Raw genomic sequence first — 27,012 nt, 5'->3', positions numbered from 1 at the left:
GATATGAATTCAATTTCAGTTTCAACTTTAACTCTTTGAGAACTATTACTTTATGCAACAGTTGACAAAACCTTGCTCGCAGGAGACACACGTGCTTAAACCTGAGGAAAGTTACTAGTGTCAAAATCCAAACTTGGAATATCATGGTTAAGTCTATAGCCAGTTATCATGCAAAGGTTTTGTCTGGAATGAGTCCTAACCATATCTTTTACTGCTCTCGGTTTCTCCTGTCCACTCTGTTTTGAAATCGTGTTCAAGATTCAACTTTTCTGTTTCCCATCCAGATTTAATTTACTTATAAATTGTGTACCAAGCAGATATTGATTTTACAATTTGTGAGCATTGATTTTAATAATGTGATGTATGCCATTGAAATTGACTTTGAAAAGTTTCATTAGGTTGATCTAATTTGTATTGCATTAACTTAATTTGTGTTCATTTCAAGTAGCTTTGGTATTTATTATATTTTGTAATCTGTTACTGACCTATCCCATGATTATAACCTATGCTTGCTGTGATTACTGATGATGAATAATCACTATAGTGTTACACTGTTTCTTAAATAAAATGGTAAGCCTGCAATTTTGTCTTTTGCACCAAATCTTCTAGATTACAGTTGACATTTGCTTTTTGGAAATGTTAACTCTCCAGAGACAGCTGGGAGCTTTATAACTGTTGAATTTGTTGTCCTCTAAGAAGTAGGGCCCAAAGTATGCCCTTTAATCCCTCAAATCTGCTCCACCATTCAATAAAATCACAGCTAATCTATGTTTTGAATTCCACATTCCCAACTACCCCTAAGAACTTTTTGATTCCCTTGCCTAAGAAGAATCCATCTACTTCTGCCTTAAAAGTATTCAATGGCTCCACTTCCACTGTCTTCTGAGGAAGGCATTCCTAAGTCACACAAAGCTCCAGGAAAAAAAACTCACCGGTGGCACTGTGGTTAGCACTGCTGCCTCAGAGCGCCAGAGACCTGGGTACAGTTCCCGCCTCAGGTGACTGTCTGTCTGTCTGTCTGTGTGGAGTTAGCACATTCTCCCCGTGTCTGCGTGGGTTTCCTCCGGGTGCTCCGGTTTCCTCCAACAGTCCAAAAAATGTGCAGGTTAGGTGAATTGGCCATGCTAAATTACCCATAGTGTTAGGTGAAGGGGTAAATGTAGGGGAATGGGTCTGGGTGGGTTGCTCTTTGGAGGGTTGGTGTGGACTTGTTGGGCTGAATGGCCTGTTGCCACACTGTAAGTGATCTAAGATCTATGACCCAGAATTTTAAAACTCGTTCTTGAGTAATCTACAAGGAGAAACATCCTTCTTTGTGTCTACCTTGTCAAAACTATTCAGGATCCTATACATTTCCATCAAGTCACCCTCACTCTTCTTAACTCCAGTGGAAATCAGCATGTTTGTATTTGTCATATTTGACCCTGAGATGAATGTCTGATTTATGTTATAACCATTGTCACTCAGACTGCCTATTTTCATCTCCATTTCAGGCCCTGACTTTGCCCTGGCCTCATCTCCTCTGCTGCTGATTGCTTTATACCTTCTCTGCAAGACCCTTACTTCCAACACCGTCATAGCTGACCACATTCATTCTATCCTCCATAAGTGTGATGTCATTACATAATTCAGTTCCATTTCTTTACTTACACCCAGCCCTGTTTGTCCTATACTCTGTGACCTCCATTGGCTCCTGGTTAATCAGCACTTCAGTTTCCAATCTTCATCCTTGTTTTCAAATTCCACTTGTGGCCTTATTTCTCCCGGTCTCTGTAACATCCTTCAGCTGCATAACCTTCCAAACTATCTGTGTTTAATGAATTTGGGCTCCTTAAGCATCCCTGATTTGAATTATTCCGCAATCCATTTTCTAGGCCCTAAGATCTGGAATTCAACCTGAAATATCTGTTCTCCCTCCTGTTTTCTTTTCTCATTTAAGAAGTTCCTTATAACCTATCACTGACTATGACACGTGGACACAGCCTTAGAATTAGAGGGGGTCATTTCAGAACAGAAATGCGGAGACATTTCTTCAGCCAGAGAGTGGTGGGCCTGTGGAATTCATTGCCATGGAGTGCAGTGGAAGCCGGGACGCTAAATGTCTTCAAGGCCGAGATTGATAGGTTCTTGTTGTCTAGAGGAATTAAGGGCTACGGGGAGAACGCTGGTAAGTGGAGCTGAAATGCGCATCAGCCATGATTGAATGGCGGAGTGGACTTGATGGGCCGAATGGCCTTACTTCCACTCCTATGTCTTATGATCTTATGGTCTTATGCTTTTGGCCATTTTGCCCAAATTTCTCATGTGATTTGGTCGTATTGCTTTTTAACATTGCTGAGATTGCTTTGAGATGTTTTATTACATTTGAAAGTGTTACACAATTTACAGAATGTTTTTTGGTATGATGTAACCTGCAGGTATTTTGCAGTCCCTTATCCAAAATTCTGCTAATAGAAATTGGTGTGTGTGTCAATTTAATGCAGCAACCTTTCTGGTGATCAGCCATTCTTGGTGAAAGTGGTTTATGTTAATGATGTAGCAATCTTTTGTGTGGCATTTATATGAAACTGTGAAGTCATCCTACGTATAGTATGTTCTTAATGTCTTCATGCAGAATGTGCATTGGTTTCAGTAGTTCAGAAGAAGTCAGACTGGACGGAGTGTTAACTCTGCTTTTCTCTCCACAGATGCTGCCAGATTTGCTGAGCTTTTCTAGTATTTTCTATGTTGGTTCCAGATTTCCAGCATTTACATTATTTTGCTTTTTCCTTGCATTGGTTCTGATTTTCCAAAATGACCTTGATTTGGGGATGATCACATAAGATTGTATTCAAAAAAGGAGGAAGACCGAAAACTGGACACTACAGATCAGATGCCTATCGTAAGAAAAGGGTTCAAAGTGTTATAAATAAGTAATGACAGGGTGCTTGGATAAGCTCAAATCTAATCAGGCAGAGTCAACGTGGTTTGTACAAAGAAAATCAACTTTGACAAAGCTATTGGAATTCTTTGAGATAACACAAGTTATGAACAAAGGAAATGTTGGATATACTATGCTTAGATGGCCAAAAGTCTTTTACCACATCAAAGGTTATTGCAAAAAAACAGCTCATGGTGTAGAGGATACCATATTGGCATGGAAAAGTGATTGGCTGGTTCAGGAGAAAAGAGAGTAGGTGTAATTGGGTCTTTTTCAGTTTGACTGTAATGCATTGTGTGCCGATTGGGGCTGGGAGCTCAATGACTTATAATTTATATAAATGAGTCAGAGGAAGGGAAGAAAGGTATGATTGTCAGATTCTCTGATCACACTAAAATAGATAGGAAACTAAATTGTAAAGAGGAAATGATGAGATTACAAAACAACGTTGATAGGTTTGGTGAGTGTGAAAAAGATGAGAATGTAGTATAATGTGGGAAAATGTGAACTTGCCCATTTTGACTATAAGAATTAGGAACAGGAATAGGCTACTCAGCCCTTTTTGAACCTGATGTACCATTGAGTAGGATCTGACATTCCTCATGTTCATACTCCTGCCTTTTCACTATAACTCTAGATCCCCTATTTATCAAGAATCTTATTTATCTCAGCCTTACTTATACATAAGGACTCGTCGCCGTGGTTCTCTATGGCAAAGAGTTTGAAAGACTCTGAACCCTCTCGCATGAAGAATAAAAAAGAAGCACATTGCCTAAATGATAAGATGTTGTTGAGCTTTGGGATGCATAGGGATCTGTGTGTCTTTGTGCATATATCGCAATAGGTGACTGTGCAGATGCAGCAAATGAAAGCTAATGGAATGTTATACTTTGTAATAAGATGAGCTGACTACAGAAGTAAGGATGGTATGCTTCAGTTATGCAGGCACTAGTGAGACTCTAGAGTACTGAACATAGTATTTGTCAACTTACATTGGAGGCAGTTTAGAGAATGTTTACCAGACCAGTGCCTGGAATGGACAGGTTGTCTTCTGAGGAAAGATTAGATGATCTAGGCTTGTACCTGCTGGAATTTAGGCATTAAAAGGTGAGTTGATTGAAATATACAAAACTGTGAGGGGTTTTGATATGGTGAACATGGAGAGAAGTTTTGGTATCATGGGAGAACGTAGAACTAGAGGGTCACTGTTTCTTTTTAAAAAAAAAGTAGGGTACTTCATTTAAACCAGAGATTAGGCAAAAAAAATGTAATGAGTCTTTGGAAGTTTAGCCTTGAAAAGGTTGTGGAAGCAGAATCCTTGAATATTTTTATTGAGCAAAGGTTTGAAAGGCAATCAAGGGTATGTGGGAATGTGAAGCTGAGGCTAAAATTGCCATTTAATAAGATCACCGATAATACAGAGCAGACTAGAGGGATGGAATAGCCTACCACTGTCCCAGGTTTGTATGTTCGTATATATTTAACAATGGAACAAAGATTAGATTAGATTACTTACAGTGTGGAAACAGGCCCTTCGGCCCAGCAAGTCCACACCGCCCCGCCGAAGCACAACCCAGCCACACCCCTACATTTACCCCTTACCTAACACTACGGGCAATTTAGCATAGCCAATTCACCTGAATTGCACATCTTTGGACTGTGGGAGGAAACAGGAGCACCCGGAGGAAACCCACGCAGACACGGGGAGAATGTGCAAACTCCACACAGTCAGTCGCCTGAGGCGGGAATTGAACCTGGGTCTCTGGCGCTGTGAGGTAGCAGTGCTAACCACTGTGCCACCGTGCCGCCCACAAAGCTTGAAAGGTTGAAAGAACTTTATTGACCTGGGAAATTGGGGGTGTCTTTATTGATACTTTTGTAGTTGAAAATGGATGATTCACTTGGAAAATATCAGTGTTGCTTTACTTGGAGTTTATGCAAATATTTTGTGTGTGTTAATTTTTCTTTTGATACTTGTCCTATTTCAAGCTAGTCACTGCATTTGGAGTAGCATAGAATAAATTTGCGATAATGATGAGAAGCCCTGTGTAGTTACAGTCAGATGTAAAGTGGTTTTATATAGGACTTAATCGGGTGTTAGGATTGACAGCTATCAGTTTGCAGATGTATTATGCGCCTGATGCACAATCCCCATGTTTGTATGTGGTGCGTTGATATCAGCCTTTGCAGTTTAATGAGAATAAATTTGGTAGGTATCAGTGGTGGTTCTTCTGTCATTAACCTGCGCTCTTCTTCAATTTTGAAAAGTTTTAAATCAAAATTTTTTAAACCGTTTGCTTCTGATGTTCTTCCTGGCAGTATTCCTGTACGCTACTGACGTCAAAATTGTTATAAACCGGGTTGGTGTTGAAATTAGGAATAACTGCATGACCTGAGAAGGAGAAACGAGCAAGATAAATGAAGAGAGAGGTGTGGCCAATATCCTTCAGTACAGAAGGGTTATAAACCTCCCTGATTTGGTTGCTTAAAGTCACAACAGCTGAGCATTCAGGATGTCTGTGGTGGCAGATTCACTGTATTGGCGAAGAGCCGGGAACAGGCATGGTTACTGATCTTAGTTCCCAAGACTTCCAGCCCACGCAATGTTGGGACCTCTGCATATAAAGATATGTATATTTTATATAAGGGTGTTATTGGGTTAAGCTGTGGTCAAGTAGCCTGTGGACACTCACTTGATTACACTTGCACACAGTCATAATAATTTTGAAACCATTACACTCATGATGATTACAAGATACAACTCCACTGCTGTTTCCCATAGCCCTGAAAATACTTTCTCTCATAAAAGGTCAAGCCTGTATCTAATGGTGTTCCTTTTAGCTCTGTACAGCTCTGAATGGCTGTGCAGCAATTGTGAAGGTGCCATGTCTTTTGACAAGAAGACACTGCTGTTGCATTGCTGAGCAAAAAAAAGGTTAAAAGCTTATTTGCCCTTGAAATAAACAGATCAAGTGTAACAATGAAAAGAAGCAATCACTAGTGCCTAAAAAGCAGAGGAAATTAGCTGATAAATTAGGATTGAGGAAACGTGCACCTGTGGCAAGATTAGGTGAGCCAAAGTTGAGATGCAAAGATATCTGACACAGAAGAGGCTGGAAATGTTGAACACGTTTGGTGGCATTTTTGGAAAGGGAAACTGGGTTAATATTTTGGTTTTAGTAACCTTATACCGGCACAAGAATTGCTGGAAAGGCCACAGACTTTAAACAAGTGCCGAGACAGTAAAAGGGGAGAAAGAACAAACATGCAGCTCTGCAATGAAAAAGTGGGATTGCAAGAGATCTTAAATGGCAAGAGGTTGATGGTGAAAGGTGTGTTAATAAGATAGGTAAAGAATGAGAAATCCAGAGGGACTGACTTGCCAAAAGGACTAAAAAGAGGTATATCTCGCAGCCTGAACCTGAATTTTATTTATCATTTTGATGCTTTATTCTGTTCCCCTTCAGACCTTGACGTCTACACTGTTTCAATGAAGTTTGCTGTAAGCTTGTGGATATTCTACATACTCTAAAGGGTGTGCATGAATGGAGAAACCTGACAGTAATTGTGCATTAGTCATTAAAGATGGTAAGTTGGATAGAGAGATCTGATAATTAAGCATGCAGTATTCTAGGCCTCATTAATAGGGAGATTATACTGTAGTGCAAGTGCTGGCAAGTTATGCTGAACTGATTTAGGACACTGTTAGACCACAAGTGCAGTGTTGTGCACAGTTCTGGGCCACCACCCTTTAGGAAGAATGTGTATGCATTAGAGAGAGAGTGCAGAAACTTTTGAGACTGAGTTCAGGGACTTTTGCTGTGAGGATAGATTGGAGAAGTTGGGATTGTCTTTCTTGGACATAAGAAGGCTGAAGAGAGATTTGACAGAAGTTTTAAAAATCATGAGGGATCTGGACAGATTAGACGAAAAATTGTCTCGGTTTGTAACAAGATCCAGAACTAGGGAATATACATTTTGAAGCATTTTGCAAAATAAGCAATTGAAACGTTAGAGAAAATGTTTTTCACACAGCGAGTAGTTGAACTACTTGCCAGTGTGTTGGAGGCAGGATCAGCTGAGGCATTAAAGAAAGCATTAGATGATCGTTTAAATAGAATCACCTTGCAGAATTGGAGACAAGGAAGGAGATTGGCATTCAGTGAAAATGTTCAGAGAGCCAGTGCAGACACACTTATCTCTTACAATGCCATAACAATTCTGTAATTAATTAGACATTTTGGATCATAACCATTGCTACCAATATTTCCTTTTTTAGTGTGTTTCTTTTGATTTTTTTTGTTTCAGACAGCAGCTGTTGGCAATGAATCCTTCCTTTCCTAATACACTTTTTAGTTGTGTTTTTTTTACTGTCCTTTTTGCCTAGTACCGCAATTTTGTTTACAATTTAATCTCACCTGAATTCCACTTTGTCACAAGGCTTTTCCTTTTGTTCTTACCCCCCTCCCCACTTGTCATCCCTCTAGGTTTATTTTAAAATTAGTGACCCTCAGGTCTGATGGGGGTTCATTAACCTAAAATGTAAATCATTTTCTCTGTCGGTACTTACTGTATCTGCTAAGTATTTACAAAATGTTTCGTTTTATTTCAGACTTAGTGTCTAGTAGTGCTCTGCTCTTGTAATATTAAGATCCAAAGTTGTTTTGACTGAAGTAAAATGTTAAGAATAATCACAACATTGCTACATTTCAGAATTCTGTGAGTTGCAAAATGCTTTGGAATGTTCTGAGGCTGTGAAAAGCATTGAATAAGTTAATGTTCTTCTCTGCTGGAAGTGTCTAAGCTCTGCTGATCCATACAAGATATATTTAAATTCGTTATTGTAGTCTTGTTTAAAACCGGTATATTAAGTCATTCTGAGGATGGCAGATGGTTACAAGTAAAGTCGTTGCTACCAGATCATAGGGCTGCTTTTTCAATAAATAGAGAGAGAGAGTGAGAGAGAGATGACTGGTGGTGGTTTAACCTGACTGTTAGAGTCCTCCATGGTTACCTCAGCAGGTATGAGAATTGAACTCATAATGTTGGCATAGCAGTGCACTGTAACCCAGTCGTCTACTCAACTGGGCTAACCGATTACACAATGTTATGAGTGGGGTACCCCAAGGCTCAGTGTTTGGATGACAGCTGTTCACAATCTGTATTAATGATTTGCATGTTGGGAGCAAATGTAATGTTTCCAAATTTGGGGTTGACACAACAGGTTAGGAATATAAATTGTGAGGGGGATGCAAGTAGGCAACAAGGTATTTAAAAGGCTAAGTGAGTGGGCAAAAATATGGCAAATGGATAAGTGTAAAGTTATCCACTTTCATGGGAAAAAAAGAAGTGCGGTCAAATTCAATGGTTGCTAAGTTATTGGAAAGAATTCAGAGGGACAGAATATATCTACACTTGAAAAGTCGTGGGGTTATCATGGATAGTCAGCATGGATTTGTTAAGGAATGGTTATATTTGTTGAATTTGATCAAATTATTGGACGATGTAAACAGCAGTGTTGAGGAGAGTAATATATTTGTTGTAGTGTACAGGGACTTTTTGCTAAGATCCCACATGGCACATTGGTGAAGAAAGTAAGAGCCCATGGGATCCAAGGCAAAATGAGACACTGGATCCAAATTGGCTGAGAGGTAGGAAGTAGAGAGTGACAGGAGAAGAGTGTTTCTATGACTAGACGTTGGTTTTCTGTGGTGTTCCACAGGGCTTGGACTCTTATTGTATGTGGATAATTTAAGGGATATGTTTGAGAATTTGTGGATGGCCTGAAAATTGGTAGGGTGGAAACAGAGGAAAGCCATATCCTCTGCAGACTATCCACTGACTAGTCAGCTGGGCAGAGCAGTGGCAAATGTATTTCTGCGTGGAAAAGTGTGCACTTGGTGAGGGCGAACAAGGAAGAGATTACAATATGAATGGTAGGACCCTGGAAAATGCCGAAGATCAGAGTGACCTTGGTGTACAGTTCCCTGAATTTGGTGGTTAGCTAGATCAGGTGGTTAGGAAAGCTTTTTTTAAAAAAAATTTATTCACTTGTGGGACATGTGCATTGCTGACTGACCAGTGTTTAATGCCCGCCCCTATTTCCCTTAGGAAGGTGGTGGTGAGCTGCCTTGTTGAACTGCTGTTGTCCATGTCCTATAGGTATACCGACAATGTAATGAGGAGAGAGCTCCAGGATGTTGACCCAGTAACAGTGAAGGAACAGCGATTATATTCCCAAGTTAGGATGGTGAGGGGAACTTGCAGGTGGACCTGTTTCCACGTATCTGCTGCCTTTGTCCTTCTGGATGGAAATGGTTGAGAGTTTGGAGAGTGAACTTCTGTAGTGCATCTTGTGGATGGTACACACTGCTCCTAGTGGTAGTGGAGGGAGTGGATGCTTGTGGATGTGGTGCCAGTCAAGTGGGCTGCTTTGTCCTGGATGGTGTTGAGTGTTGTTGGAGATGCTCTCATCCAAGCAACTAGGGAATATTCCATCACACTCCAGACCAGCATGTTGTAGATGGTGGATAGGCTTTGAGGAGTCAGGGGTTGAGTTGTTTGTTACAGTATTCTTGGCCACTGACCTGTTCTTTTAGTCACTGTATTTATATGATGAGTCCAGTTGATAGTGGTAGATTCAGTGATGGTAACACCATTGTCAAGGGATGGTGATTATATTGCCTCTTAGAGTCACTCTTGTTGAAGATGGTCATTGCCTGGCTTCTGTATGGTGCAAATGTTACCTGCCACTTAACAGCTAAGCCTGGATATTATCCAGATTTTTTTTTGTATTTGAACGTGGATTGCTTTAGTATCTGAGGAGTCACAAATGCTGCTGAATATTGTGCAATCTTCACTTGTGCACTTCTGATGATATGATTATGGGATTTTTGCCTTTGTTGGCTGAGACATGGAATAAAACAGCAAGGAGGTTATCTTGGAACTGTGTAACACACTGGCTGGATCACAGCTGAAGTCCAGCATGTAGTTCTAGTCATTGCATTAGAGGGAGAATGTGATTGCACGCGATAGGGGTGAAAAGGCGATTGACCAGGATGCCAGAGTTCTGAACAAGACACTATCAGACTCAAAACATTAGTTCTTTTCTCTTCCCACTGATGCTGCCAGTTCTGTTGAGTTTCTCCAGCAATTTCTCTCTTTATTTTGCTATGATGCTACATAGACTGAAGGGCCTGAACTATGAAGAAAAGCTGGACAGGCTGGGGTGGCTTTCATTGGAGCAGCGAATGCCAAGAAGACTCCTGATGGGAAGATATAAGAGTAAGAGGTGCACAGACAAGGAGGTATGTTTTTTCCCATTAGCCGAGGAGGCAGTAACCTGGCAGCATTGATTTAAGACATGCTGAAGGCTAAAAGGAGAGTTGTGGAGAAACCTTTTTACTAGTCAGGTGGTGGATGTCTAGAATTCACTGTCTGAGAAGGTGACATCGGACATTGATGTCCTGTTCATGAGTCAATGAAATCTGACATAATGATGTAGCGAGCATTAGGAAGATATGTAGTATGCTAGGCTTAATTACAACAAGGTTTGACTACAGAAATAACAGTACCTTACTGGAATTGTAGACAGCTTTGGTGAGACTGGATGTGGAAAATGGTGTACAGTTTTTGTTTCCTTATCAGGAAGGTGATAGTTCTTGTAGAGGGAGTACAATGGAGGTCCACCAAACCAATGTGTAGGATTGAGGAATTGTTGTATGAGGAGAGATTGAAGGAAGAGGGCCTGTTTGCTCTCAAATTTCAAGGAAGGAGAAGTGATCTCATCTCTGACATGGTGGGTCAGGATGGGTATAGATGGCATATTTCCTCTGGCTGTTGAACTGTAAGATGGGACGTTGAAAGGATGGCTGCAATTGAAACAGTGCTTGAATGAGACTTTTCTCTCCAGAACATTAACATGAGTGAACAAGGGAACTCTCCAGACATATATTCAAAGGTTTAAGTCATTTTGTTTTTATGCTTGGAATCTATGCCTCTTGCCCACAGTTCCCCAGTGATTTTAGTGATATATTGCACAAATGACTTACTCTGAAACTGGCACCAATTCAATGGGTTGTTATGCACTTTTTATCATTCCAGAACTTTGTTATTAATCCCCTAATACACTGCACATTGTAATTGTCTCAGGCATCCTACAGTTGGCGGATGGCTTTGATTTGAGAACAATGAGAGGAGACCTTATTGAACCATACAAGATTCTTAAGGAGCTAGACGGAGTAGATACAGAGTGGTTGTTTTCCCTAATGGGAGAGTCTAGAACTTTAGTGAATATATTTAAGTAAGGAACATCCAAACAGGTCATAAGCGAGGTGGGTGGTGAATCCATGGAATTCTTTATTGCAGACAGCTGTTAGGGCAGGGTCATTGAGTATATTCAAGCTGAAGACAGACAGATTTCTAATCATTAAAAGTATCAATGGTTAAGGGGATAAGGCAGGAAAGTGGACTTGAGAATTATCAAATCAGTAGAATCTCATTGAAGAGTGCTGTGGACATGATGAGCCAAATGACTTACTTCTGCTCCTCTCTCTTTATGGTCTTATAGTAGCTACCGCATTTCCTTCAATACAACAGTAACTACACTTCAAACGTATTTCACAGGCTGTAAAACTGTTCAAGACATCCGGTGGTTGTGAAAGGCTCTGTGTAAATGTAAGTCTTTTATTTACTATACTGTACTATCTGAGTCTTAAACTGTTTTTTGAAAGGTCAACCAAATTTTAGCTATGACATCATTTTTCCTCCAAGGGGCTCAGTTTGAAGTTCAATAATTATAAGCATCCTGTATAAAATCCATGGTTTTATGCAGTGTTCGAAGTGGTTCAGGATTTCACAATTGGCTTATGATCAGTAGTTTACTGGCTGCATGCACCGCCAATAGGATGTTGTCCTTCAAATTATAAAACTTTCTCTGCATTGAATGTGTAATCTACACCTTGCCATTCTTTCCATAAGCACAACAACTGAAAACTTACCCCGTGGGAGTAACTAACCATTTACAGCTTTCCCTCACGTCACATACATGGCAACCACAGTCTTTTTGTGTACATAAGCAACTGAAACCTACCCTAAAACAATCTGAGACGTTTAAAGGCATTATATCAGACAAATTGCAAAATAGAAAGTAACAAAAGTGTGTAATTTAATTGTTTTCTAAAGGGATCAGGCCATGGAACCTCAAAGATAAACCCTCAAGGGCAGGAGGCCAAAACAGAAGTAAAGTACAACTGAGTAAAATTTGCCATGCAGCTTTACACAGCAAAGCAATGAAATAAACTGCAAGATTCAACAAGTTCCCAAACTCTAATAGACTAAGATTTATTCACAATTTAACTAAATTGTTGACAGACTACTATAGAATGGATTGCAAATAAATTCAGCAAGGTATGCTTTTAGCATTATTTATTTAGTTGTAGGAAAGTGTATTTTTATACGACGTTTTACAGAACAGTGTGATGCAAATAATATGCAAAATAAAAGGACAGACACTTTCATCAGCACAGCTTGCCAAAACCTAACAATATATAGCGTCATAGAGTCTTACAGATGTACAGCATGGAAACAGACCCTTCAGTCCAACTCATCCATGCCGACCAGATATCCTAAATTAATCTAGTCCCATTTGCCAGCACTTGGCCCAAATCCCTCTTAACCCTCCCTATTCATATGTCCATCGACATATAATTAGTTACAGAAAGAAAACTAAAATACTACACCCAAATATACAATTTTTTTAAGATGACAAATTACATATGCACAGCAGATTAACAGAGATCAATCTCTTGTAAAAAAGTGCAATGATGATTTCATAGGCATCAAACCACAGATGACTTCAAATGGAGAAATACCAATTTGTCCACAAACAAAAATGCTCAGAAAGACTGAATCAAAAGACCTGATGGTTTATGAATCCATAAACATATTCCAACTTGGGACCCTTCAACCACATGGAACCAACATCGACTTCACTAGTTTCCAAATCCCCCCCTCCCAATCCTCTCAGTTCCAACCCTTAACTTGGCACCGCCCCCTTGACCTGTCTTACCTGTCCATCTTCCATTCCATCTATCTGCTCCACCCTCCCCACTGACCTATCCCAATCACCCCCCCAACTGCATCCACCCATTGCCTTCCCACCTACCTTCTCCCCCACCCCAGCTCCATCCTACCACACCCTCCTATTTATCTCTCATCTCCCTTCCCCTGTACATTCCTGATGAAAGGCTTATGCCCAAAACATAGACTGTCCTGCTCCTCAGATGCTGTGCTTTTCCAGCGCCACTGTTTTCGACTCTAAACTCCAAGGAGTACAAGCCTAGCCTACTCGGTCTCCTCATAAGAAAATTACTTTCATAACTAGGATCAAACTAATGAACCTTCTTTGGATACTTCTGATGCCAGTTTATTTTTCCTTAGAAAAGCAGCCCAGAACTGTTCAAAGTATTCTAGCTGTGACCTGTCTGCTGTCTTGTGTAGTTTTAGCAAGATCTCCCTATTTTTATACTCCATTCCATCGAAGTAAAGGACAACTATGTGCAATGTATAACAAACAGCCATCCAATGATCATATAGAATCAGAGTCATAGAGATGTACAGCATGGAAACAGACCTTTTGGTCCAACCTGTCCATGCTGACCAGATATCCCAATCCAATCTAGTCCCACCTGCCAGCACCCGGCCCATATCTCCCCAAAAGTGCAATGATGGGCGGCACGGTGGCACAGTGGTTAGCACTGCTGCCTCACAGCGCCAGAGACCCGGATTCAATTCCCGCCTCAGGCGACTGACTGTGTGGAGTTTGCACGTTCTCCCTGTGTCTGCGTGGGTTTCCTCCGGGTGCTCCGGTTTCCTCCCACAGTCCAAAGATGTGCAGGTCAGGTGAATTGGCCATGCTAAATTGCCTGTAGTGTTAGGTAAGGGGTAGATGTAGGGGTATGGGTGGGTTGCGCTTCGGCGGGCTGGTGTGGACTTGTTGGGCCGAAGGGCCTGTTTCCACACTGTAAGTAATCTAATCTAATCAAACCCTTCCTATTCATATACCTATCCTGATACCTTTTAAGTGTTGCAATTGTACCAGCCTCCACCACTTCCGCTGGCAGCTCATTCTATACACGTGTGAAAAAGTTGCCCCTTTGGTCCCTTTTATATCTTTACCCCTTTCACCCTAAACCTATGCCCTCTAGTTCTGGACTCCCCGACCCCAGGGAGTCTATTTATCCTATCCATGCCCCTCATAATTTTGTAAGCCTGTATAAGGACACCCCTCCGCCTCCGACTGATGGAAAATAGCCCTAGCCTTTTCAACCTCTCCCTTTAGCTCAACCTCTCCCTATCGCTCAAGTCCTCCAACCCTGGCAACATTCTTGTAAATCTTTTCTGAACCCTTTCAAGTTTCACAACATCTTTTCGACAGGAAGGAGACCAGAATTTCACACAATATTCCAACAGTGGCCTAATCAATTTACAGTACAAATGCGACATGACCTCCCAACTCCTGTACTCAATACTCTGACCAATAAAGGGAAGCATACCAAATGCCTTCTTCATTATCCTATCGACCTGCGACTCCATTTTCAAGGAGCTATGAACCTGCACTTCAAGGTCTCTTTGTTCAGCAATACTCCCTAGGACCTTACCATTAAGGTGTGCAGGTCCTGCTCAGATTTGCTTTCCCAAAATGCAACACCTCGCACTTATCTGAATTAAACTCCATCTGCCACTTCTCAGCCCATTGGCCCATCTGGTCCAGATCCTGTTGTAATCTGAAGTAACCCTCTTTGCTGTCCACTACACCTCCAATTTTGATGTCATCTGCAAACTTACTAACTGTACCTCTTATGCACTCATCCAAATCATTTATATAAATGATGAAAAGTAGAGGACCCAGCACCGATCCTTGTGGCACTCCACTGGTCACAGGCCTCCAGTCTGAAAAACAACCCTCCACCACTACCCTCTGTCTTTTAACTTTTTGAGCCAGTTCTGTATTCAAATGGCTAGTTCTCCCTGAATTCCGTGAGATCTAACCTTACTAACCAGTCTCCCACTGGGAACGAGATGTGATATGGATTGAGGGTAAATGTTGAGCGACAACATGGAGAACTGAATTATTCATTTTTGAACTGTGCCATTGGAGCTGCCCATTTGGGGTTTTGGTTTAATGTTACATCAAAAAAATGGCACCCCCAACAGTACGGCACTCTCTCACTACTGCACTTAGAGCATCATCCTTCATTTTTTGTAATTGAACCCATGTAAAAACGTTAATCATGGTGACTTTAACCTTTGTGTAGATTGGGAAAGTCAAATTGCTGAAGGTAGTGATGAGGAAGATTTCCGAGTATATTCAGGATAGTTTCCTGGAACAATATGTTGCTTTGTTTTTATTCACAGACTGCGGGCATTTCTGTTGGAGCCAGCATCTATTGTCCATCCTTAGTTGCCTTTGAGAATGTGGTGGTGAGCTGGCTTCTTGAACTGTTGTAATCCATTTGTTGTAGGTAGACCCACAGTGCCATTAGAAGGGAATTCACAGTAAAGCTACAGGAATGGTGATGTATTTCCAAGTCAGGATGTGGAGTACCTTGGAGAGGTACCTGAGGGTAATGGGGCTCCCATGTATCTTCTGTCCTTGTTCTTAGAGATGGCAATAATCATCGTGCACAGTGCTGCTGTTGCTCATCAGTGGTGGAGAGAGTGAATGTTTGTGGATGTATCGCCAGTCAAGTGGGCTGCTTTCGCCTGGTTGGTGTCAAACTACTTGAGTGTTTGTAAAGGTGCACTCGTCCAGACAAATGGGGAGTGTTCCATCACATGCCTGATTTTGCTCCTTGTAGATGATAGGAGATTAGGGGATTTGGAAGACAAGTTACCAACTACAGGATTCCTAGTTTCTGACCTCCTTTTGTAAGCACAAAACATACATAGCTTAAAAATGTGTTGCTGGAAAAGCGCAGCAGGTCAGGCAGCATCAAAGGAGCAGGAGAATCGACGTTTCGGGCATAAGCCCTTCTTCAGGAATGAGGAGGGTGTGCCAAGCGGACTGAGATAAAAGGTAGCGAGGGGGGACTTGGGGGGAGGGGCATTGGGAATACGATAGGTGGAAGGAGGTTAAGGTGAGGGTGATAGGCTGGAGAGGGGGTGGGGGCAGAGAGGTCGGGAAGATGATTGCAGGTCAAGAAGGTGGTGCTGAGTCTGAGGGCTGGGACTGAGAAAAGGTGGGGGGAGGGGAAATGAGGAAGCTGGAGAAATCCGCATTCATCCCTTGTGGTTGGAGGGTTCCTAGGCGGAAGAGGAGTCGCTCTTCCTCCAGTCGTCATGTTGCCATGGTCTGGCTATGGTGGAGTGGGAGGGGGAGTTAAGTGTTCAGCCACGGGGCGGTTGGGTTGGTTGGTGCGGGTGTCCCAGAGGTGTTCTCTGAAACGTTCCGCAAGTAGGCGGCCTGTCTCCCCAATGTATAGGAGGCCACATTGGGTGCAGCAGGTGCAGTAAATGATGTGTGTGGAGGTGCAGGTGAATTTCTGATGGATATGGAAGAATCCCTTTGGGCCTTGGAGGGAAGTGAGGCGGGAGGTGTGGGCGCAAGTTTTGCATTTCTTGCGGTTGCAGGGGAAGGTGCCGGGAGTGGAGGTTGGGTTGGTGGGGGGGTGTGGATCTGACGAGGGAGTCACGGAGGGAGTGGTCTTTCTGGAACACTGATAGGGGAGGGGAGGGAAATATATCCTTGGTGGTGGGGTCTGTTTGGAGGTGGCGGAAATGACGAAGGATGATCCAATGTATCTGGAGGTTGGTGGGTGGTAGGTGAGGACCAGTGGGGTTCTGTCCTGGTGGCGATTGGAGGGGTGGGGTTCAAGGGCGGAGGAGCGGGAAGTGGAGGAGATGCAGTGGAAGGCATCGTCAACCACGTCTGAGGGGAAATTGCGGTCTTTGAAGAAGGAGGCCATCTGGGTTGTTCGGTATTGGAATTGGTCCTCCTGGGAGCAGATGCGGCAAAGGCGAAGGAATTGGGAATATGGGATGGCGTTTTTACAGGGGGCAGGGTGGGAAGAGGTGTAATCTAGGTAGCTGTGGGAGTCAGTTCAGTTTCTTATCAATGGTAATACCCTGGATGTTGATAATGGAGGATTTAGTAATGGATAATGCTATTGAATGTCAAAGGGTATTGGTTAAATTCTCTCCTGTTGGAACTGATCTTTATTTGGCACTTGTGTGATGTAAATGTTACTTGTCACTTGTCAGCCTTAGTTTGGATAGTATCCAGCGGCTTGCTGTATTTGACCATGGTAAAAACAATGACTGCATATGCTGGAAATCAGATTCTGGAGTAGAGTGGTGCTGGAAAAGCACAGCAGTTCAGGCAACATCCGAGGAGCAGTAAAATTGACGTTTCAGGCAAAAGCCCTTCATCAGGAATACAGGCAGAGAGCCTGAAGGGTGGAGAGATAAGTGAGAGGAGAGTGGGGTTGGGGAGAAAGTAGGGGTGGGGATGAAAGTGATAGGTCAGGGGGGAGGGTGGAGTGGATAGGTGGAAAATAAGATAGGCAGGTAGGACAAGTCATGGGGACAGTGCTGAGCTAGCTGGAAGTTTGGAACTGGGGTGAGGTGGGGGAAGGGGAAATGAGGAAACTGGTGAAGTCCTCATTGATGCCTGGGGTTGAAGTGTTCTGAGGCAGAAGATGAGGCATTCTTCCTCCAGGCGTCTGGTGGTGAGGGAGCGGCGGTGAAGGAGGCCCAGGATCTCCATCTTTTACTGTTCTGTATTTGACCATGGACTGCTTCTGTATCTGCGGTGTCTGAAACAGTAGTGGGCATTGCACATGGAATACATACTATCCCATCACATCAATCGTCATATAATATCCCTACTCCTGACTTTATGATGGAAGGGAAGTCTTGGATATAACACCTGACAATACATGAGCCAAGGACAGTACAATGAGGTACTCCTGCTGTGATGACCTGTAACAACCACAGCCATCTTCCTTTGTGCTCTGTATGATCAAACCAGGGGAGTGTTTTCCCCTTGATTCGATTCACATTGATTTTTCTCTAGGGCTGCTTCATGTCACTTAACCCACAGCCAAATGTGGCCTTGATGTCAAGAGCAGTCAATCTTTTCTCCACAATACCTCACAGATAGTCAGTCTTTAGATTAGATTAGATTCCCTACAGTGTGGAAACAGGCCCTTCAGCCCAACCAGCCCACCCTGACCCTCCGAAGAGTAACCCACCCAGACTAATACACCTAACACTGTGTGCAATTTAGCGTGGCCAATTCACCTGACCTGCACATTTTTGGACAGTGGGAGGAAACTGGAGCACACCCAGGCAGACATTGGGAGAATGTGCAACAAACTCCACACAGACAGTTGTCTGAGGCTGGAATCGAACCTGGGACCCTGGAGCTGTGAGGCAGCAGTGCTAACCACTGAGCCACCGTGCCGCCCCAGTCATTAGATCTGGCATGGCCGTTTTAAATCCAGGGCAGAGTCTGGGTGAAGATCAGAGAAGGATGGGGGGGCGGGGGAGAGGAAAGAGGGAGAGGGTCTCTCAACCCCCCCACCCCCCACCACCACCACCATTCCGAGCTTTTGGTCACCTTCCCACCTGACTCAGGAGCACCCACCCCCACTCCCGTCAACACAGATGAACCATATTTCAAAATCACGTGCACAATACCGCATTTGAACATGTAAAGTACATCTGTCTCCGTGTGCATGAACGTTCCAGAATGAGTGTTCATTCCCATTTGTCCCAGTTGCTGGTGTCAGCAAGCTCTACCATCAGAGAAGGATGAGCAGTACACTCTCTCAATCATAATCACCATCACCAGAAGAATAAGAGAGCATTATTTTAGGATAACCTTTTTATGTTTATCATACATCATAGCTGTTTCACAAGACTAGTCTCCTGTCCTGCTAATATTACTACATTAAGCATTTCAGACAGCAGTCAAAAAGATGACAGAGAAAATGACAATACTCAAATTCCATGAACCTACATCTGTGACAACTGCCGTGACTTATTGGACACGAACTGTTGTAAGATTTGAAAGCTAACTTGTAGCTTCAAGAAGTTACAATCCTCCATGTTATAAATTACAATCAGCCCACAATAGTGCAGATAAGAGACTTGTTACATTTGGAATGCATAACAAATGGTGTGTGTATAATACAGTTAAACAAGACAGGAAGTCAAAGAGCAGCAGTTGTGAATAGGACAGTTTTATAATTGCTGCTTCAGTTTTGTCGGAGCTGACCAACCTGTTTAATGGCTTTCTTTTTAAAGGGGGCAAACAAATGTGTCTGTGGGATTACTGTGAACTTGGCTGAGGGGGTCCTGCAAGAGTCCATGTTCAATTGACAAGAGGCTCTAAAGACCTCCGGTAGAATAAAGGTAAAGCAGAATGGTGGCTCAGTGGTTAGCACAGCTACCTCACAATGCCAGGTACCCGGTACGATTCCACCCTCTGGAGACTATCATGTGAAGTTTCCATGTTCTCTGCATGTCTACATGGGTTTCCTTTGAGTTCTCCTATTTCCCCTCTCAGTCCAAAGATGTGTAGGCTAGGTGGATTAGTCATGAGTCTGGATGGGATGCCCTTCGAAGGGTTGGTGTGGACTTGATGGACCAAATAGCCTGCTTCCACACTGTAGGGATTCTATGATTTATGATTTGAAGTCGCCATAGACCTCCCAGACCATACAGGTGCTCTATCAATGGAGAAATGAAAAGGTGGTGGTTCACTCGGAGAGTCACCACACCTCAGGCAAGGGGAAGAGATTGAGAATGAGAATCCTTCATGGTAACCACAAAATTGAACCCTTGCTGTTGGTATCCCTCTGCATTGTAAAGCACTCACCCACCCAACAAAGCTAACTGACCCATAGCTGATGAACGCAACTTGAAGACTAAATTGATTTTGATTGGGAAGGAAAGAGATCCCACTACCAGAAACCAAGTGAGAGGACTTTAGAACTGGGCATAGTGCCACATGTCTGCCGTGTGTGATGGGGATATGCTTGTGGTTGTGTCAGACATATCTTGGTTTTGTGAATTATTTGAAGAATAAATTACCTTATTTTATTTGAAGCATTTGGCATAAATTCATGTGTAATTTGTGTGGATTCTGATTCATGTTAAAGTGAAAATCTCAAAACATGAAATCTTGTTGGAAATCCCTTGATTTAGGACACATGTGAATCAGTTTGGTTGACTGCCCATGATGAGTGGAACAAGATTCCATTTGGAGCCCTTAAGGCACCAAACGTTCCAGAGCTTTTTCTGTACACTGGTGTACTTAAGAGTTCTTCATGTCTCTCCCATCCCAAGGGATGCAAAGACAAGTCATTTACTACCATGTAACAAAATTGTAGTAGCTTCACAAAATATATTTATTCTGTACATGATAAAATGCAATAAAGTTAAAGGGCCAAAACATCAATATTTAATCTGATAATGAGAAATATATTATTTCTGTGATATATATGAAAACTTATTTATTTTCTTCATGCACTGATAGGAAAATAATATGCAAGAATCCATTATGAATAGGCTTGGGGAAGAAACCCCATCCCACCATCCTGCATAATTCCACTTTCTTTTCCACTTTGATCATCACAAGGTCGTTTGGATTTTCATCTTACTAAATCTCAGCCAGATTTCTGCTATTTAATGGTATTCTACACCATCCCGTGTGTGTGTGTGTGTGTGCTTCAAAATTACCCTTGATCCTCATTAGCTCTTAAGTATGCCTTTTTAAAAATTCCTTTTTTGTTCTCCTTGGAAATTGCATAAAAGTGATCCTTTTTAGCATTTAAAACTGTAGTGCTGGTGGTTTTACACAGACATTTTTATGTAGTTATGTAAGCTGTTGCAATGCCTTAATTATCCTTCATGTTCAAAGTTTAGTCATAATTTTGTGTGCTTTTCAGCAACAGACATTCCTGATCTGGTCATTGCACTGTTTGCTTCAAAACAGGTAATGTTTATACTAAATGTATTTACTTTTGATGCAATTTAGATTCATTTTAAATTGACTTATTTGATTAATGACCTCGCTTTCTACAGCCTTCTTTCTCACAGTATTCTCCCTCATATCAGTGATCTCTAGTCATGATCCACCAATAACCTTATTTGCTTCTCATCCTAGAATGTCCTTCATTTTGTATGTCCAGCAATGTGTAATCTGGGCAAAAGTGAGGACTGCAAATGCTGGAGATCAGAGTCGAGAGTGTAGTACTGGAAAAGAATAGCAGATCAGGCAGCATCCGAGGAGCAGGAGAATCGATGTTTTGGTCATAAGCTCTTTATCAGCAATGAGGCTTGTGGGCCGGGGGCTGAGAGATAAATGGGAGGGGCGTAAGGTTGAGGGGAAGGTAGCTGAGAACGTAATAGGTGGATGAAGGTGTGGGAGAAGGTGATAGGGCAGAGGGGAAAGTGATGGACGGGCCTGGAGGGTGGTGCAGAGTTAGAGGCTTGGGACCAGGATAATGTGGGGAAAGGGAAATGAGGAAGCTAGTGAAATCCACAGTTATCCCGTGTAGTTGCAGTGTCCCAAGGTGGAATATGAAGCGTGCTTCCTCCAGGCGTCGGGTGGTAACGGTTTGGTGATGGACGAGGCCGAGGACTTGCATGTCTTTGGAGGGGGAGTTGATGGGGCGGTAGGGTGCATGGGTGCGGGTGTCCCAGAGATGTTCTCTGAAACGGTCTGCAAGAAGGCGTTCCCCTCTCCCTAATGTGGAGGAGACCACATCAGGTGCAATGGATGCAGTAGGTGACATTGGTAGAGGTCCAGGTAAATTTCTGACTGATGTGGAAGGATCCCTTGGGGCCTTGGACAGAGGTGAGGGTAGTGGTGTGGGCGCAGGTTTTGCACTTCCTGCAGCGGCAGGGAAAGGTTCCAGGAGTTGGTGGGGGGGTGGGGGGGAGGCGTGGACCTGACGAGGGAGTTGTGGTGGGAATAATCTCTCTGGAATGATGATAAGGCTAGGGAGGGAAATACATCTTTTGGTGGTGGGGTCTGTTTGGAGGTGGCAGAAGTAGCAGAGGGTGATGCAATGTATGCGGAGGTTGGTGGGTTGGAAGGTGAGCACAGCAGGTAAGGCAGTATTTGAAGACCAAGAGAGGTATGCCTAGTTGTTCCTCCCACCAGCCCCCCCACCTCCACACCACCTCCAACCAAGTTCAATCACTTGGTTTGATAGGGGAATGGAAGAATGAGACGTGTACCTGGCCATGAGGTTAATGATCCTGGTGGAAAACCGTTCTGTTGAAGATGACCTACTGCACCTCAGTACTGAAACTGTTCCATTTCACGTGTTGGCGAAATGAAATTTGCATGTTAACATGATACAGCGTGCCATCAATGTGAAATTGGGACGTTTTCCCCCTCCAGTTCTGTGTGATAGTGCATGCAGGAGTGACAATCTTGAAAAGATGCATCTACAACAGGATAGGTTGGAGAAGACTAGGTAGTGATTTAAGGTCTTGGATATTCAGAGTGCAGTATGTGCTGCTGTCAATTGTAATTCTTCTTCTGAGTTGTTTGCAACATGGAAGAGCATTTATTTTGCAGCTGTGGGAGGTTGGTATGTGGTAACAAGCAGGAATTTCCTTGTCCATTTTTGACCAGTTCTTGTGAGACTGCCTTTGTAATATTAATCATGTAATATTGATGATTCCCAGTGATTTTCCCTTTCAACCGTTGCTCAAAATACACGGCAGCAGTGATTTCACTGCCAGAATGGCAGGGAGAATTCCATCAGTGGGCAACCCATCAGATAGAAGTCAACCCCATAAGCAGATGCATAGAATCTGTGAGGAACTCCTTGTAAAACAACGGTCTGGTTCTTTCTTGCATTTCCAGCTGATGACTGCTTTCAAGGTTAATGCAGGAGAGAACAGCCTGCAATTAGAAGGACAGCATTTTGGGTAAGAAAGAATGAAAGGAAAGGAAGTGAGTGACGCTTATGCATAGAAGTGTGTGCCAGTTATTTCAGAAGAAAAATCTTTTGTTGACTGTTGTGTTGTCCCAAGTTAAATACTATAGTGTCGAGCAAACTAGTGTTTTCTTTGTGTTGTGCCTTTTGGTTTAATGGAAGATTCTTAGTTATTCGGGATATTGAAGATATTTTCTAATTCTCCTTCAGTGTCAGTCCAAATATGACATTGATCAAAACAAATACTTTCTGACTGCATCCCCTAGTAAGTGAATTCATAAGACTCCAGATATTGATTCCAGATCCCATGGAATCTCATGGTTTCAGATTAAACGTGGTCACACAACTCTTCTGCTGGTTACCATGTACTATCCTCCCTCTGCTGATGAATCAGTACTATTCCATATTGAGCAACACTTGGCATAAGCATTGAGGGATGGCAGCTGGAATAGCCACTTGAAGGAGTAATACAGTGGCTCAGGCTAATGATGTGGGAACAAGGTTTTGAGTCCCAGCATGGTAGATGGTAAAATCTGAATTGGATTAATATATCTGAAATTAAAAAAAAGACTAGCCATCAAGTGACCAGAAATCTGAGGAGGAAGTGGAGACTGCAGATACTGGAGACTCAGAGTCGAGAATGTGGTGCTGGAAAAGCACAGCAGGTCAGGCAGCATCCGAGGAGCAGGAGAATCGACGTTTCATGCTTAAGCCCTTCATCAGGAATTCCTGATGAAGGGCTTATGCCTGAAACAACGATTCTCCAGCTCATCGGATGCTGCCTGACGTGCTGTGCTTTTTTAGCACCACACTCTCTCTACCCTTGCCTCTGAGCCTCTGTCCCACTGGTCTTGAGATGTATAATAGGATGCTTGAATGGGTTGATTTAAAAACTATCCACATTTACTCCCTTTGGATACTGATGCAGAGCTCAACTGTCATTGTGTGACATCATTAAATTGGGTGGAGCAGATGCAACTTCAAGATGAGCTTATTACCAAGGCCCTGTTTCGGCACGGTGGTAGGATCCCTATCCCTGGACTGGGTGACTTGGCTTAAAGTCCCATCTGCTCTAGAGGTGTGTATTAATATCTCTGAACAGGTTGATTAGATACAAAAAGATATAGCCCCCATTCAGAAGTATTACACCAAGATTTCACAAATGGGGTCCCAAGTTGAAATTTTGAGTTTACAATCTCCAATGTAGCAATAGCCACCATACAATTCTTCGGAGTTATGAAAGCTGCTCTCCTGTTCTATGATACGGCCCCCATTTTTTCAAACTGCACATCTCCTGCACTTTTGCGAATCTGCCTGTCCTGCTGCTGTGACTGAGGGATTACAGCAGTTTTCGGGAATTGAAATGGTGTGATGGTGGGAAAACCTTTGGGAAGCACGACAACCACGCCGCATGCTTCCCTGCCCCCACTCCCAGCTCCTAGCTCCCAGCCCTGCTGTATTTTCACCATCCCTCCAGACCTCCCCCTCTCTGAGGATGAAAGATTAGTCCTCAGCAGAGGCCTCACCTTCATTCCCCTACGCTCTCGGATTAACGAATTCAACACGCGGCGAGACATCGAGCGTTTCTTCCGCCGCCTTCGTCTCCGCGCCTACTTCTCCAACCAGGACTCCCACCCACCCTCTGACAACCTCTTCTCCCAGCTCCAACACACCCCATCCACCTGGACACCCCGTGCTGGCCTCTTACCCACCCTCGATCTCTTCATAGACAACTGCCGCTGTGACATTAACCGCCTCAACCTCTCCACCCCTCTCACCCACTCCAACCTCTCACCCTCGCAACGTGCAGCCCTCCACTCTCTCCGCTCCAACCCCAACCTCACCATCAAACCAGCAAACAAGGGAGGCGTGGTGGTAGTTCGGCACACTGATCTTTATATTGCTGAGGCTAATCGCCAGCTCGCGGACACCTCCTCTACTGCCCCCTTGACCGTGACCCCACCTCCCACCACCAAACCATCATCTCCCAGACCATCCAGAACCTCATCACCTCAGGGGATCTCCCATCCACCGCCTCCAACCTCATAGTCCCACAACCCCGCACCGCCAGTTTCTACCTCCTGCCCAAAATCCACAAACCTGACTGCCCCGGCCGAACCATTGTCTCAGCCTGCTCCTGCCTCAGCGAACTCATTTCTGCATACCTTGACACGGTCCTGTCCCTCTTTTAGTGCAAGAACTCCCCACCTATGTTTGGAACACCACCCATGCCCTCCACCTCCTCCATGATTTTCGCTTCCCCGGCCCCCAACGCCTTATCTTCACCATGGACATCCAGTCCCTATACACCTCCATCCCCCATCACAAAGGCCTCAAAGCCCTCCGCTTCTTCCTTTTCCGCCGTACCAACCAGTACCCTTCCACTAACACCCTCCTTCGACTGACTGAACTGGTCCTCACTCTGAACAACTTCTCTTTCCAATCCTCCCATTTCCTCCAAACCAAAGGAGTAGCCATGGGCACCCGCATGGGCCCCAGCTATGCCTGCCTCTTCGTAGGATATGTGGAACAGTCCATCTTCCGCAGCTACACTGGCACCACCCCCCACCTTTTCCTCCGCTACATCGATGACTGTATTGGCGCTACCTCCTGCTCCTACGAGGAGGTTGAACAGTTCATCCACTTTACTAACACCTTCCACCCCGACATCAAATTTACCTGGACCATCTCAGACTCCTCCCTCCCCTTCCTAGACCTCTCCATTTCTATCTCGGATGACCGACTCAACACAGACGTTTATTTTAAACCAACTGACTCCCACAGCTACCTAGATTGCACCTCCTCCCACCCTGCCCCCTGTAAAAACGCCATCCCATATTCCCAATTCCTTCGCCTTCACTGCATCTGCTCCCAGGAGGACCAGTTCCAAAACCGTACAACCCAGATGGCCTCCTCCTTCAAAGACCGCAATTTCCCCTCCGACGTGGTTGACGATGCTCTCCACTGCATCTCCTCCACTTCCTGCTCCTCTGCACTTGAACCCCGCCCCTCCAATCGCCATCAGGACAGAACCCCACTGGTCCTCACCTACCACCCCACCAACCTCCAGATACATCGTGTCATCCTTCATCATTTCCGCCACCTTCAAACAGACCCCACCACCAAGGATATATTTCCCTCCCCTCCCCTCCCCTATCAGTGTTCCGGAAAGACCACTCCCTCCGCGACTCCCTCGTCAGATCCACACCCCCCACCAACCCAACCTCCACTCCCGGCACCTTCCCCTGCAACCACAAGAAATGCAAAACTTGCGCCCATACCTCCCCCCTCACTTCCCTCCAAGGCCCCAAGGGATCCTTCCATATCTGTCACAAATTTACCTGCACCTCCACACACATCATTTACTGCATCCACTGCACCCGATGTGGCCCCCTCTATATTGGGGAGACAGGCCGTCTACTTGCGGAACGTTTCAGAGAACACCTCTGGGACACCCGCACCAACCAACCCAACCGCCCCGTGGCTGAACACTTTAACTCCCCCTTCCACTCCGCCAAGGACATGCAGGTCCTTGGCCTTCTCCATCACTAGACCATGGCAACATGACGCCTGGAGGAAGAGCGACTCCTCTTCCGCCTAGGAACCTTCCAACCACAAGGGATGAATGCAGATTTCTCCAGCTTCAAAATTTCCCCTCCCCCCACCTTTTCTCAGTCCCAACCCTCAGACTCAGCACCGCCTTCATGACCTGCAATCATCTTCCCGACCTCTCCGCCCCCACCCCCTCTCCGGCCTATCACCCTCACCTTAACCTCCTTCCACCTATCGTATTCCCAACGCCCCTCCCCCAAGTCCCTCCTCCCTACCTTTTATCTTAGCCTGCTTGGCACACCCTCCTCATCCCTGAAGAAGGGCTTATGTCTAAAACGTCGATTCTCCTGTTCCTTTGCTGCCTGACCTGCTGCGCTTTTCCAGCAACACATTTTAAGCTCTGATCTCCAGCATCTGCAGTCCTCGCTTTCTCCGAAGCATTGTGATACCTACTTAGGCAGTAAGCTTTTACTCAGTTCAGCATTTGACCATTTCTTTAGCTATCCTTATCAACTAATTGTGTAGGCATGATCTGCACTTAAGAGATGTGCAACCAAGAGAAATTATTGATTGTCC

At 44.0% G+C, this 27,012-nt stretch overlaps 1 protein-coding gene across 1 annotated transcript in view; it reads left to right on the top strand.

The window, feature by feature from the left end:
* chn2 (chimerin 2) overlaps positions 1 to 27,012 on the top strand; it is a 367,748-nt gene that overhangs the window by 62,537 nt on the left and 278,199 nt on the right. The gene's annotated exons all lie outside the window — the stretch shown is intronic.

Source organism: Chiloscyllium punctatum, chromosome 8 (genome assembly GCF_047496795.1).
Source record: "Chiloscyllium punctatum isolate Juve2018m chromosome 8, sChiPun1.3, whole genome shotgun sequence".
NCBI classification, from domain to species: domain Eukaryota; kingdom Metazoa; phylum Chordata; class Chondrichthyes; order Orectolobiformes; family Hemiscylliidae; genus Chiloscyllium; species Chiloscyllium punctatum.
Note: the sequence above shows the minus strand (reverse complement) of the source record. Positions and strands in the feature narration are given on the sequence as shown.